The following is an 11,954-nucleotide window of genomic DNA, read 5'->3' as shown; positions in this document are numbered from 1 at the left end:
ATATATGAAAGTTGCATATATACAACTGATTAAGTATATGTATATATGTATATATATTAAGTATATCTACAATTGATCAAGTATATATATAGCATCTTATTACTACTATATTATATGGATATAAATGCATACATTATATATTTGCAAACACATACATACATACAGGTATGTATTTGTGCATAAAACTGGAATATAATTATTCAAGGTAAAATTAGGCCTCAGCCTATAACTATGGAGTATTGTTACTTCTCACACTTCTGCACTATCAGCTGAAAGCCTAGTTTTTTGGTTATGTTGAAACGATTTCATATATGCTAAACCTGCCTTGATTTCTTTTTAGCTTTCTTGGGTTCCGGGCCTGACCTTATCAACTCTGATTATATTCTTTGCCCCTCTCTTTCTATACTTGGTTATACTCCCTGGTCCTTGTCATAGATAGGGAATGTCTTTCCAACATGGTCCTCTCCAAATCATGACTCTAGGCCAACGGTAAAGGATTTGACCTTAAAGGAAGTCTAGAATCACACAATCTCAGATCTAGAAGAGACTTAGTTCAACCTCCCAGCATTGTATGTCAAGAAGGTATTCACCTATGTGGAAACCCATAAGCTTGAAAGGGAAGTGGGGTGGAAAGCATTTAGGGGAAGATCAAAGGATGAGAAATGGCTTTGATATAGACAGATAGAGGAAATATGATGAATTCTGGACACAGATCACAAAGCTGGTGTAGAAGAAAGATATGGTAGAACTTTCAGAGCCAAAAGAGACCTCACCTCAGCTCAATGTTTTCCCTCTGAAATTACTTCTTATGTATACCATATATATATATATATATATATATATATATATAGTATTTAGATTTTTTGTATATTTGGTCCTCACCTAGAACGTGAGCTCCTTGAGGGGAGGGACTGTTTTTGCCTTTCTTTGTGTTCTCAACACTTAGCACAATACCAGACAAATAATAAGTGCTTAATAAAGGTCTGTTGATAGGATATATAACATCTATCCTGCCATAGATAAAATGCCTTTGTAACAAAACAATATAATTTTTTCTGTTTTCTACCTTATAAGCTTTGGTAACAAGAAATTTATTTGGAAGTAGTAAAGTATTGTAGAAAAGTGAGCTATTATCATTATATTTCATAATCACCCTATTGGAGGATTTCAGCTACCTAAACATTTGTTGGAGGTCTATCTGCTAAAGTCATGGAAACAGCTCCAAGTGTGGTCACGGGATGGTAAGTAATAGAGGTTTTTTTTTTTTTTTGGACTACAAGGTAGATGAAGTGGGGCATTGGGAAGGAAGGTTAGAGAGTAAGTGTTGTCAAACTATGGAAAGTCTTAAATCCTAGAAACAGGGGCTTCATTTTAATGGGTAACTCTCAGAAAGGCAATGTTTTAAGCTACAGATAAGGATGCCAATGATTCACTTTGATCTACCTTGCAGGGTTAGGCTAAAGAAAGCTAATAAACTGAAAAGGGGGACAGAAATATGACCTATTAGGCAGTAGTATGTTAGGTATGGTAGAATGAGTGCTAGGTTAGCTCTGTTAGAAGACCTGAGGACCTGAGTTCAACTCCTAGTATGTATTAGCTACATGTTATCTTCTTTATTTGTATTTATGTGTAAAATGGAGATAATAGTTGTAATATGAAGTTCATGGTATGGCAGTGAGGATTAAGAGAAGTGATTGGTTTTTTTTTCTATTATATGAATAATCAATTATTAAACTAGGACTAAGGTTTTTTCTTTCTATTTCCTCATTCAGGGACCAGCCCCAGTAGGACAATCAATCAGTCTCTGAAGGACATTGCTAATAGATGTGATCGCCAAAATCCACCAGGAACTTGCTCCTAGATCTTGAGTGGGACCCCACCCAAATAGGAGACCTTAGTCCTGTTTAGGAATCTAATCTAGGTGAATTCTAGCCCTAAAGAATTAAGCCCATGTCCTTGCACTCCTTCATTAGAGTTTAGGGAAACCCAGCTCACGAAGGAGAAAACCAAAAAGAGTGGTCTAGGTAGAGATGGATTTCTTTGTCCAGATTGCTTGAGGTGGCTGAATCTCATGATCATGTCAAGTTCTCAGCAGGAAGGGCTAAGGGCTTTCATCCTACCTTCTCATTTGAATGCCTAACTCCTCACTAATTTTTTACCAATTGGGCTTTGATGTTCACCTGTGAGGGGTATTCCTTTTTCCAAAAGTATTTAATCAAGCAGTGATCTCCATGGTTTTGTCTTTGGTTACCAAGAGAAACCACCAAACGTGAATATATTGATTATTAGCTAGCCTAATTAATAGATTATTAATTACCCCAAAGACTCTTGGACTTTTCATTGATCTCAGGATCAAATTAGAAGAGGCGTAATGAGGAATTCTAGATTCTGGGGCAAAATTAGTAGTGCAGGGGATTGGGAGATGGGGAGAGAAATAGAGACCCTAGGACACTCTAAGTGTGGCACATGCCACATTTCTAATGTTCCTGGTGTGACATAATTGCCCAAACAAAGTAGCGTACAGGTAGCCTTCTCTGGTTGGATGCAGGCAAGTTGGCACAGTGATAGGGGGAAATGAATGGCCTGATGTTGTATAAGAAAAGAAGTGGCATTTTCTTTCACCAAGGATGGGATTTCGTCCCTATAGTGTCCTTCCCCTAAGTCTTTTTATTTTTTGGTACTTTATTAATTTGTTTGTTTCCTTTTAGTTTTCAGGATTCAATTCCACAATTCCTTGAATTTCACATTTTGTCCCCCTCCCTCTCCCCTAAGTCTTTTGGACCTCTGGCAGCCCTGTGCTGTCTCTTGCAGCCACTGAAAGGAGAAAACATGGCACCTGGGTACAAAGCCCTAGTGATCCTATTCTCATTATAGTTCTTCAGATGAGACATTTGTAAAAATCTTTATATATATGAGGTATTATTAAATACATTCAAAAAATAAACTTTTCTTACCCTGGTATTCTATTTTATTTTCAGGTTCTGCTAAGTCTACATAGTTTTTAAAGTCAGACATCGACATTTTTAAACCAAGATTTAACACATTTGATTTGGTGAAAACAATTCCAATATTATATAACATTTCTGAGAAGGAAGTTCATCTCTCACCATTTGCTAAGATATGAGGGTCCTGCAAGGGAAAGCAGTTACAGTGGCAGGACAGAGATTTGAAATCAGTGGATCCAGGTATGGATTCAAGATGGGGAGTCAGTGTAAGTAGCCACCCCTCCTAGATCACAGCCTTGCTTGGTGGAGAGGCTTATATAGGTCAAGGAAACTATGAGCCATGCCAATCAGGGTTACCCAAGGGTCATAGTGGAGAGTTCTGACAAAAGGGGATTCACTGGAGAAGGAAATGGTAAGCCATTCCAGTATCTTTGTCAAGAAAACCCCACAGACTGCACTGAAATGATAAAAGATATGACAGAAGAAGATGAGTCCCTCAGGTCTGAAGGTGTCCAACAAACTACTGGGAAAGAGTAACTTCAAGTAGCTCCAGAATTAATGGAGCAGCTGGGCTAAAACCAAAAGGAAGCTCAGCTACAGATGCATCTGGTGACACAAGGAAAGCCTGATGCTGTGAAGCATGAATATTGTTTAGGAACCTGGAATGTAAGATCTGTGAGGTAAGTTGGATGTGGTCAAATGGGATGGAAAGGTTAAACTTCAACATCTGGGGTGTCAGTGAACTTAAATGGATGGGGATGAGTGAATTTAAGTCAAGTGGGCAAGAATCCTTCAGAAGAAATGGGGTAGCCTACATAGTCAATAAAAGGATGAGAAAAGCCGTACTGGCATAGAATCTAAAAAATGACAGAATGATATCTGTTCAAATATAAGGCAAACCATTCAACATTACATTAATACAAATTTATGCTCCAACCACTGATGCCAGTAGGCCAAAGCTCTATGAAGACCAACAACATCTTCTAGAAATAAAACCAAAAAAAAATGTCCTATTCATAATAGGAGATTAAAATGCTTAAGTAGGGGGGTGGCCAGGTAGCACAGAGAGTAAGAGCACCGGCTCCAGTGTTGAGAAGGCTTGCAGATCGAATCCCAGGCTCAGACACTTAGCACCCACCCAGAAACACCTGGCCATGTAACCTTGAGCAAGTTACTTAACCCCAATTGCTTAGGGGCAGCCAGGTAGCTCAGCAAGTAAGAGCACTGGCTCCAGTGTCAGGATGACCTGGATCAAATCCAGGCTCAGATACTCAGCACCACACCCAGAAATAACTGGCCATGTAACCTTGAGCAAGTTACTTAACCCTGATTGCTTTAAAAAAATGCTTAAGTAGGAAATAAAAAGATAATTGGAATAATGGGTAAGTTTGGTCTTAAAGTACAAATGAAGCAATGTCAAGATAACTTTCTGGTCATAGCAAACAATTTTTTTGTCTTTATTAATTTGTTTGTTTACTTTTACTTTACAAGATTCAGTTCCGCAATTCCTTGAGTTTCAAATTTTTCCCCCTCCTTCCCCTCTCTCCTCCCCCCGCCCCACTATGGTGGCATATAATCAAGTATAGGATCCGAAAATACTTTCACATTAGACATTAGTTGGGTTATAAAGAAGGAGTGTATCAGATGGAATGAACAATGGGAAAGAGGAAATAAAACCAAACAAGAAAAAGAAAGAGAGCAGGTAGTAGCAAACAATTTTTCAACAACCTAAAAGGCAACTTTACAAATAGATATCACCAGATGGTCAATATCAAAATCAGATTGATTATATACTTTGCAGCTCTATACAGTCAGTTAAAACAAGACTTGAAACTGGTTGTGTCTTAGATCATGAGCTTCTTATTGCAAAATTCAGATTTAAATCAAACAAAATAGAGAAAACCATCAGACCACATAGGTATGACCTAAATAACATCCCTTAAGAATAGGAAGTGGAAGTGATGAATGGATTTAAGGGGTTAGATCTGGTAGCTAGAGTACCTGAAGAACCATGGACAGAGGATCTCAATATTGTGCAGGAGGCAGCAACAAAAAACATTCCAAGGCAAAAAAGAAAAGCAAGGAAGTAAAATGGCTGTCTGAAAGAGATTTGCAAATAGGTGAAGAAAGAAGGAAAGGGAAATGGGTAAAACATACCCAAATGAATTCAGAACTCCTGAGAATAACAAGGAGAGTTAAGGTTTTCTTAAATGAGGAATGAAAAGAAATAAAAGAAAACAATAGAAGCCAAAAGACAAGAAATCTCTTCAAGAAAGTTAAGAGATATCAAGGGAACACTTCATGGAAAAAGAGGAATTACAAAAGACAAAAATGGTAGGGACTTAACAGAAGAAGAAGATATTTAGAAGAGGTGGTGAGAATATACAGAAAAACTATGTAAGAAAGATCTTAACATAAGCAATAACCACAACAGTGTGCTTACTGATCTAGAACCAAACATCCCAGAGAATGAAGTCAAGTGGACCTTAGAAAGCATTGCTAACAATAAGATTAATGGAGATGATAGAATTCCAGTTGAGCTACTAAAAATTCTAAAAGATGTTGCTGTTAAAATGCTATACTCAATATGCCAGCAAATTTGTAAAACAACAGTTTTGGATTGGAAAACATAAGTTTATGTCACAATACTAAAGAAGGGCAATGCCAAAGAATGTCCAAATTACTGAACAATTGCATTCTTTCACATGCCAGCTTAAGATTCTGCAAGCTAGGCTTCAGTAATATGTGAAACAAGCATTACCAGAAGAGCAGCCTGGTTTTTGAAGAGGCAGAGGAACTAGACAACAAATTGCCAACATTTACTGGATTGTAGAAAAAGCAAGAAAATTCTGGAAAAAGTCTAAGTTTTGCTTTATTGCCTACACTAAAACCTTTGACTGTGTGGATCAAAACAAAATATAGCAAGTCCTCAAAGAGATGGGAGTGGTAGATCATCTTATTTGTCTCCTAAGGAACCTGTATGTGGGTTAAGAAGCAACATTTGGGGGGGGAGGGGAAGGAGGAAGAGAAAATTTGAAACTCAAGGAATTGTGGAACTGAATCTTGTAAACTAAAAGTAAACAAACAAATTAATAAAGACCAAAAAATTTAAAAATATATATATTTTCAATAAAAAAGGAAAAAAGAAAAATAAAATGTTCTATTAAAAAAAAAAGAAGCAACAGTTAAAACCAAAAAGGGATCAAGCTATTATTTTAAGATTGGAAAAGGAGAACAACACAGGCTGTATATTGTCACCTTATTTATTTAACTTACATGCAGAGTACATCTTGAGAAAATGCCAGGTTGGATGAATCAAAAGCCTGAATTAAGGTTGCCAGGAGGAAATATCAACAATCTCAGATAGGCAGATGATACCACTCTGATGGCAGAAAGTGAAGAAAGATTAAAAAGCCTCTTACAAAGACAAAAGAGGAAAGTGCAAAAGTTGGCTTGAAGGTTAACATTAAAAAAAAAAAAACAAGCCCTAAGATTATGGCATCTGGTTCCATTATTTCCTGGCAAATAGAAGGAGAAGAAATGGAAGCAGTGTCAAATTTCATATTCCTGGGTTCAAAGATCTTTGCAGATGGTGACTGTAGCCATGAAATTAAAAGTTATTTGCTCATTGGAAGGAAAGCCCCAACAAATCTTGACTGCATACTAAAAAAGCAGAAACATCACCTTGCCCACAAAGGTCAGTGTATTCAAAGCTATGTTTTCCTAGTAGCAATGTATGGCTGTGAGAGTTGGACTATAAGACTGAGAGCTGCAGAATCAATGCTTTTCAACTGTGGAGCTGGAGAAGACTTTTGAGAATCTCTTAGACAGGAAGGAGATCAAATCAGTCAATACTTAAAAAATTAACTCACTGTTTATTGGAAAGACAAATATGGAAGCTGAAGCTTAAGTACTTTGTCTACATGATGAGAAGACAGAACTCACTGGAAAAGGCCCTGATGTTGGGAAAGACTGTAGGAGAAAGGAGAAGGGAACAGCAGAGATTGAGATGGATAGTATCATGGAAGTAATGAACATGAGCTTTGACAGATTTGGGGAGATAGTAGAGGATAGAAGGGTTTGACATGCTATGGGTCATGGGATCACAAAGAGTCAAGCATGACTGAAGAACAAGTCAGTAATCTGACCACTTTGGCATCACTGGATCCAGGTGTGAATAAATGAATGTGAATATTTACGAGTTGTTTGACCCTAGGAAAGTCATTTATTTTCCCTATACCTCCCGTGAAAAGGGAGGGTATACAAAATTACACAATTTCTAAAGTTCCTTCCAACTTTCAGTATAGGTTCCTAGGATTCTATGCTCTATACTAAGAAGTCTCTCCCAGCTCTGATGTTCTGTGATCTGGGACCTAAAGGTCTTTCTATTCTATTCATTCTATGAGCTCTGACGTTCTTTATTTGCTAATTCTATAAAAGAAAAAAAAATTTCCTTGTCTCTCATCTCTCCTTCCCTCACTCCTTCCTTCTCCTCTTCCTCAAATTCTTTCCCGCTCTCTTCCTCCTCCTCTCTTATTCTTCCTCCCTTTTCCTATCCCTCCTTCTCCTTCTACCTCTCCCTTTCTCCCTCCTCCCTGCCTGCCCACCTTATCTTCTCTCTCCCCTTCCTTTTTTCTCCCACTCTCCTTCTCTCTCCCTCTTTACCTCCTCTCTCTCTTTCTCTCTCATTTTCTGTCTGCCTGTCTGACTCTTTTTTCTTTATATCTGTCTCTCTCTCCCTGTCTATGTGTCTCTCTGTGTCTCTGACTGTCCATCTGTTTGTCTGATCAAGACCAGCATAAAAACCATCCCAGAGCAATGTTGGTGATTCTACACAGCTCCATTTCTGAAGAAGAGCCCACTCTAGGTGAGCTGGGGCCTCTCATTGGCATGCATCAATGTGGTATGGAAATCATGGCTGGGAGCCAGAGGTGGGGTGAAGAGCTGGGCAATGCTTCCCTCTCTTTGGTAACACAAGCTGGGTGGAGCATCTGGGAGGCCAGCGCCATGCTGAATGAACAGCAAATCCTGATGGGGTGAGCTGGGCCAGCAATTGGGAAATGATTTTAAAGGACCTGACAGGCGAGAACAGCATGCCCGGGAGTCATGTAAAATGCAGGAGAAATACCACTTTGTGGGTGCTTGATGATGACTCCTGAACAGAAACAAGGGTATGGCTGTTAAAATGTAATTCTGTAATCAGATATCCCTTTTTGAAACAATTTCACAAGGCCAAAGTCTTAACAATATTCCGATTATTTGAAGGAAACCCCACAAAGTGTGAATTTTTGGTGGCTTCTTTCTATGTGCTTATGCTCATAGCTTAAATAAGACCTTCCCTTTTCTTTTTTGTTCCTCAACCCACAGATCTTAGTCTATTCACCTTAAGCCTTGGCTTGGACACTTAGTGACTGTGGCCTTTGACAAGTCAGACTCTGAGAGATTTAATTTTCTTCACTGTAAAATGAGAGATTGAACTAAATCTGTAGGGAAGATCTCAGGATCCTTCCCTTGCCACTTGTTCTGGGACATTTGAGATGGTGTCCAATAAGTATTGCTTAAAGCTTTGAACAATATTGATGTTTTCTCTGTTGGAATGAGAATGATACATACAGAGAGCATGAATATAGACTATCATAGCACAGAATACGAAGACTATAAGGGACTTAGAACATACAACGTCAGAGCTGGGAGGGATCTTAGAACATAGAAATCAGAGTTGAAAATAACCTTACAGAACAACAATAGCATAAAGATAACAACGATAATTTTTCATATTTTTATGTCATGAATTAATTGGGACAAACTAAAATAAATTTATTGACATACAATGAACTTTACAATTTTTATATCTGATAAAAGTTTTTAATGTACCATATGACCTTTCACTATAATCACATTTTACATGATTTGGCATGGGGTACACAAGATGTTGACACATATTCTTCATTCTTCATTATAATACCACACTTTAATGATATTAGATAGTAAGAGTACCTTTGATAAATAATGCATTTTCTCAACTCTAGCTTTTTTAGGCAATTGGGGTTAAGTGACTTGCCTAAGGTCACACAGCTAGTAAGTGTTAAGTGTCTGAAGTAGGATTTGAACTGAGGTCCTCCTGACTCCAGGGCCGGTGCTCTATTCACTTCGCTACCTAGCTACTCCCTCTAGCTTTTTTTTTTTTTTTGTGATGGGATTTTGGTCAGGCTTTCAAAGCATGCTCATTTCTTTCTCTAGGCTAAATCTCTTAACTTTTTGTGATGTGTAGTATGGTACAATACCCTACTGTAGATTTCCATTTCTATTTGGGAATTTCTATAATTCTAAAACAATTCATGTTCTTAATATATCGATATATTTATCAGAGTTTCTAATTTTCTCAATTGGGATAAAAACTATGAGTGCACAAGAAGTTAAAAAGTCCCTCAAAACAATTTTTGAGTGAGAATTTTACAGTTCTTTGACTAGGATCTTTTAGTTTCATTTGGATTTCTTGTAATGGTTTCTAGATAGCCTTGAATGAAAAAGTGAGTTTCACTCATTAACCAACTTTTGTCAATATACAGTACTCCAGTCTTTTTGTTGTCTTCCCTATAACATGGTTTTTATTTTCATAGAAATAGTTAGCAGGCTTTTTTTTAAACAGTGCTCTTGTCTGAAAATTTCATTGTAGAGGTCAATAGCAACCCCTCTAGCTTACCAAGTTCCTCTGAAATTCTTAGCTTGTATTATCAAGATGAAGAAAGCAATTTCATAGTAATAGTAATAGTTTGACCATTGGTGTTTGTTTTGTTTTTGATCACCCATTCCCTTGAGGGACTATTCTTGGCTTTCTGGCTTCAAAACCATCAAAACTAGGCCATCTCATCTTGAACTTCCCCTCAGTACTTGGGGTTTCCTCATGTGGTTAAGGTTAGACCTTAACTCCTCTTTGCAGCTTTTTCAACATGGAATTTCCCTCTGTAATGCCTTCCCCTTATCTCACTGATGAAGTTCTTCTGAAACCTCCATTTTGGATAAGGGCCCAGACTGGCTTTAATTCCTCAGCTTTTGTACTTTAAAACCAGGTCCCCTCACTAGGTACCTACCTCCCCCATTCCCTTCAGCTCCCATTTTTTGTGTTTTCTCCCCCCATTAGAATGTAAGCTCCTTGAGGGCAGAAACTATCATTTTGTTTGTATTTGTATATCCAGTACTTAGCAAAGTACCTGGCACACAGAAATGCCTAATAAATGATTATTTCCTTCCTTCCATTTCACTTTGGTGCAGCTAATTCTTTATCATTGAAACCTTTTATTCTTTGACTTTCTCCACATCAAAAATCACTGCAAAATCTTAAATTGAAATATGCTTTTTAAGAACTACTACTTTTGAATACTGGGGGAGTGGGAAAGGCAGTGGATAGATTGCCAGGTGTAAAGTCAGCAAGACTCATCGTTCTGAGTTCAAGTCCAGCCTCAGACATTTACTAACTATGAGAACCTGGGCAAATCACTTAACCTTTTTTTGGCCTTAATTTCCTTATCTGTAAAATAAGCTGAACACAGCAAGTCACTCCAGTATCTTTGCCAAGAAAACTCCCAATGGAGTCATGAAGAGTGGGCCATGACCAAAATGACTCAACAAGTACAACAACAATAACAGCTTTTGCACACTTCCTTGGAGTAATACCCATTCTTCAAAATGTCAGAATTACAAAAACATACAAAAGAGGTTAATGAAATACATGGTACAAAATGTATTTATGGCATGGAATCCTGCATTTAATTTAAAGAAAACTAAAGATAGAAAGTTTATTTCAATCCAGTTTTATCTGATCCAGGTCAAATATTATGAGTCAACCTAATATCAGCAAAAGTACACATGAATAACCATTGCTGTCAAAAATGAGATCATATCAAATTATTGCTTGTCTCAAGTAATTAGCATGCTACCCAATACAAGCATCAAAGGACAATAAAGTATAGAGTGCTAGAACACAGAACACAGATTGTTAGAATTGGAAAGGCTTTTGGATAAGCATTAAAAGGTAAGTAGAAAAGCATAATCATAATGGATTCAATAAGGTTGAATTGTTTACATTCCTACATGGGAAGATATTTGTAACTCCTAAGAGCTTTCTCATTATTACAATAGTTAGAAAGAGTATGCAGAGACGGAAGGCACAGGTATAAGTTGGCTATGATGGGATGGTATCTAAAAACAAAATGAATGGGTGAGACAGAAGGATGCACTGGGAGAAGGGGGCGAGGCAGAAGGGGACACGTTTCACACAAAAGAGATGGAAAGAGCTTTTACACTGAAGGAGAAGATGGGGGCACTAGTGGAAAATGATTGAAGCTTACTCTGATTGGTTCAAAGAGGGAATAACATACATGCTAAGTTGCGTATAGAAACCTATCTTACCCTACGGGGAAGTAGGGGGGAAAGGGGATAAGAAGCAGGGGGAGGGGTTTGATAGAATGGAGGGCAGATTTGGGCATAGCACTTTTAAGGAAAGACAGAGTGAAAGCAAAGAGAAGTATCAACAGGGGAAAGTGGGATGGAGGGAAATACACAGTAATCCTAACTGTGAAAAAAATTACAATAAGTTTCTCTGATAAAGGCTTCATTTCTCCAATATATAGAAAATTGAGTCAAATTTATAAGAATATAAATCGTTCCCCAATTGCTAAATGGTCAAAGGCTATGAACAGGTAGTGTTCAGAGGAAGAAATCAAAGCTATCTATAGACATATGAAGAAATGCTCTAAGTCACTATTGATTAGAGAGATGCAAATTAAAACAATTCTGATTGATATTCCATACCTATCAGATTGCTTAATATGACAGAAAAGGAAAGTTACAAATGTTGGAGGGGATGTGGGAAAATTGGGCCACCAATGCACTGTAGGTGGAATTGTGAACTGATAAAATCATTCTAGAGAACAATTTGGAACTATGCCCAAAGGACTATAAAACTGTGCATACCCTTTGACCCAGCAATACCATTTCTAGGCTCATATC

The sequence above is a fragment of the Petaurus breviceps genome, unplaced genomic scaffold, assembly GCF_028583685.1.
Source record: "Petaurus breviceps papuanus isolate PSGF00001 unplaced genomic scaffold, PetGlider_PUasm1.0 140, whole genome shotgun sequence".
NCBI lineage: Eukaryota > Metazoa > Chordata > Mammalia > Diprotodontia > Petauridae > Petaurus > Petaurus breviceps.
Note: the sequence above shows the minus strand (reverse complement) of the source record.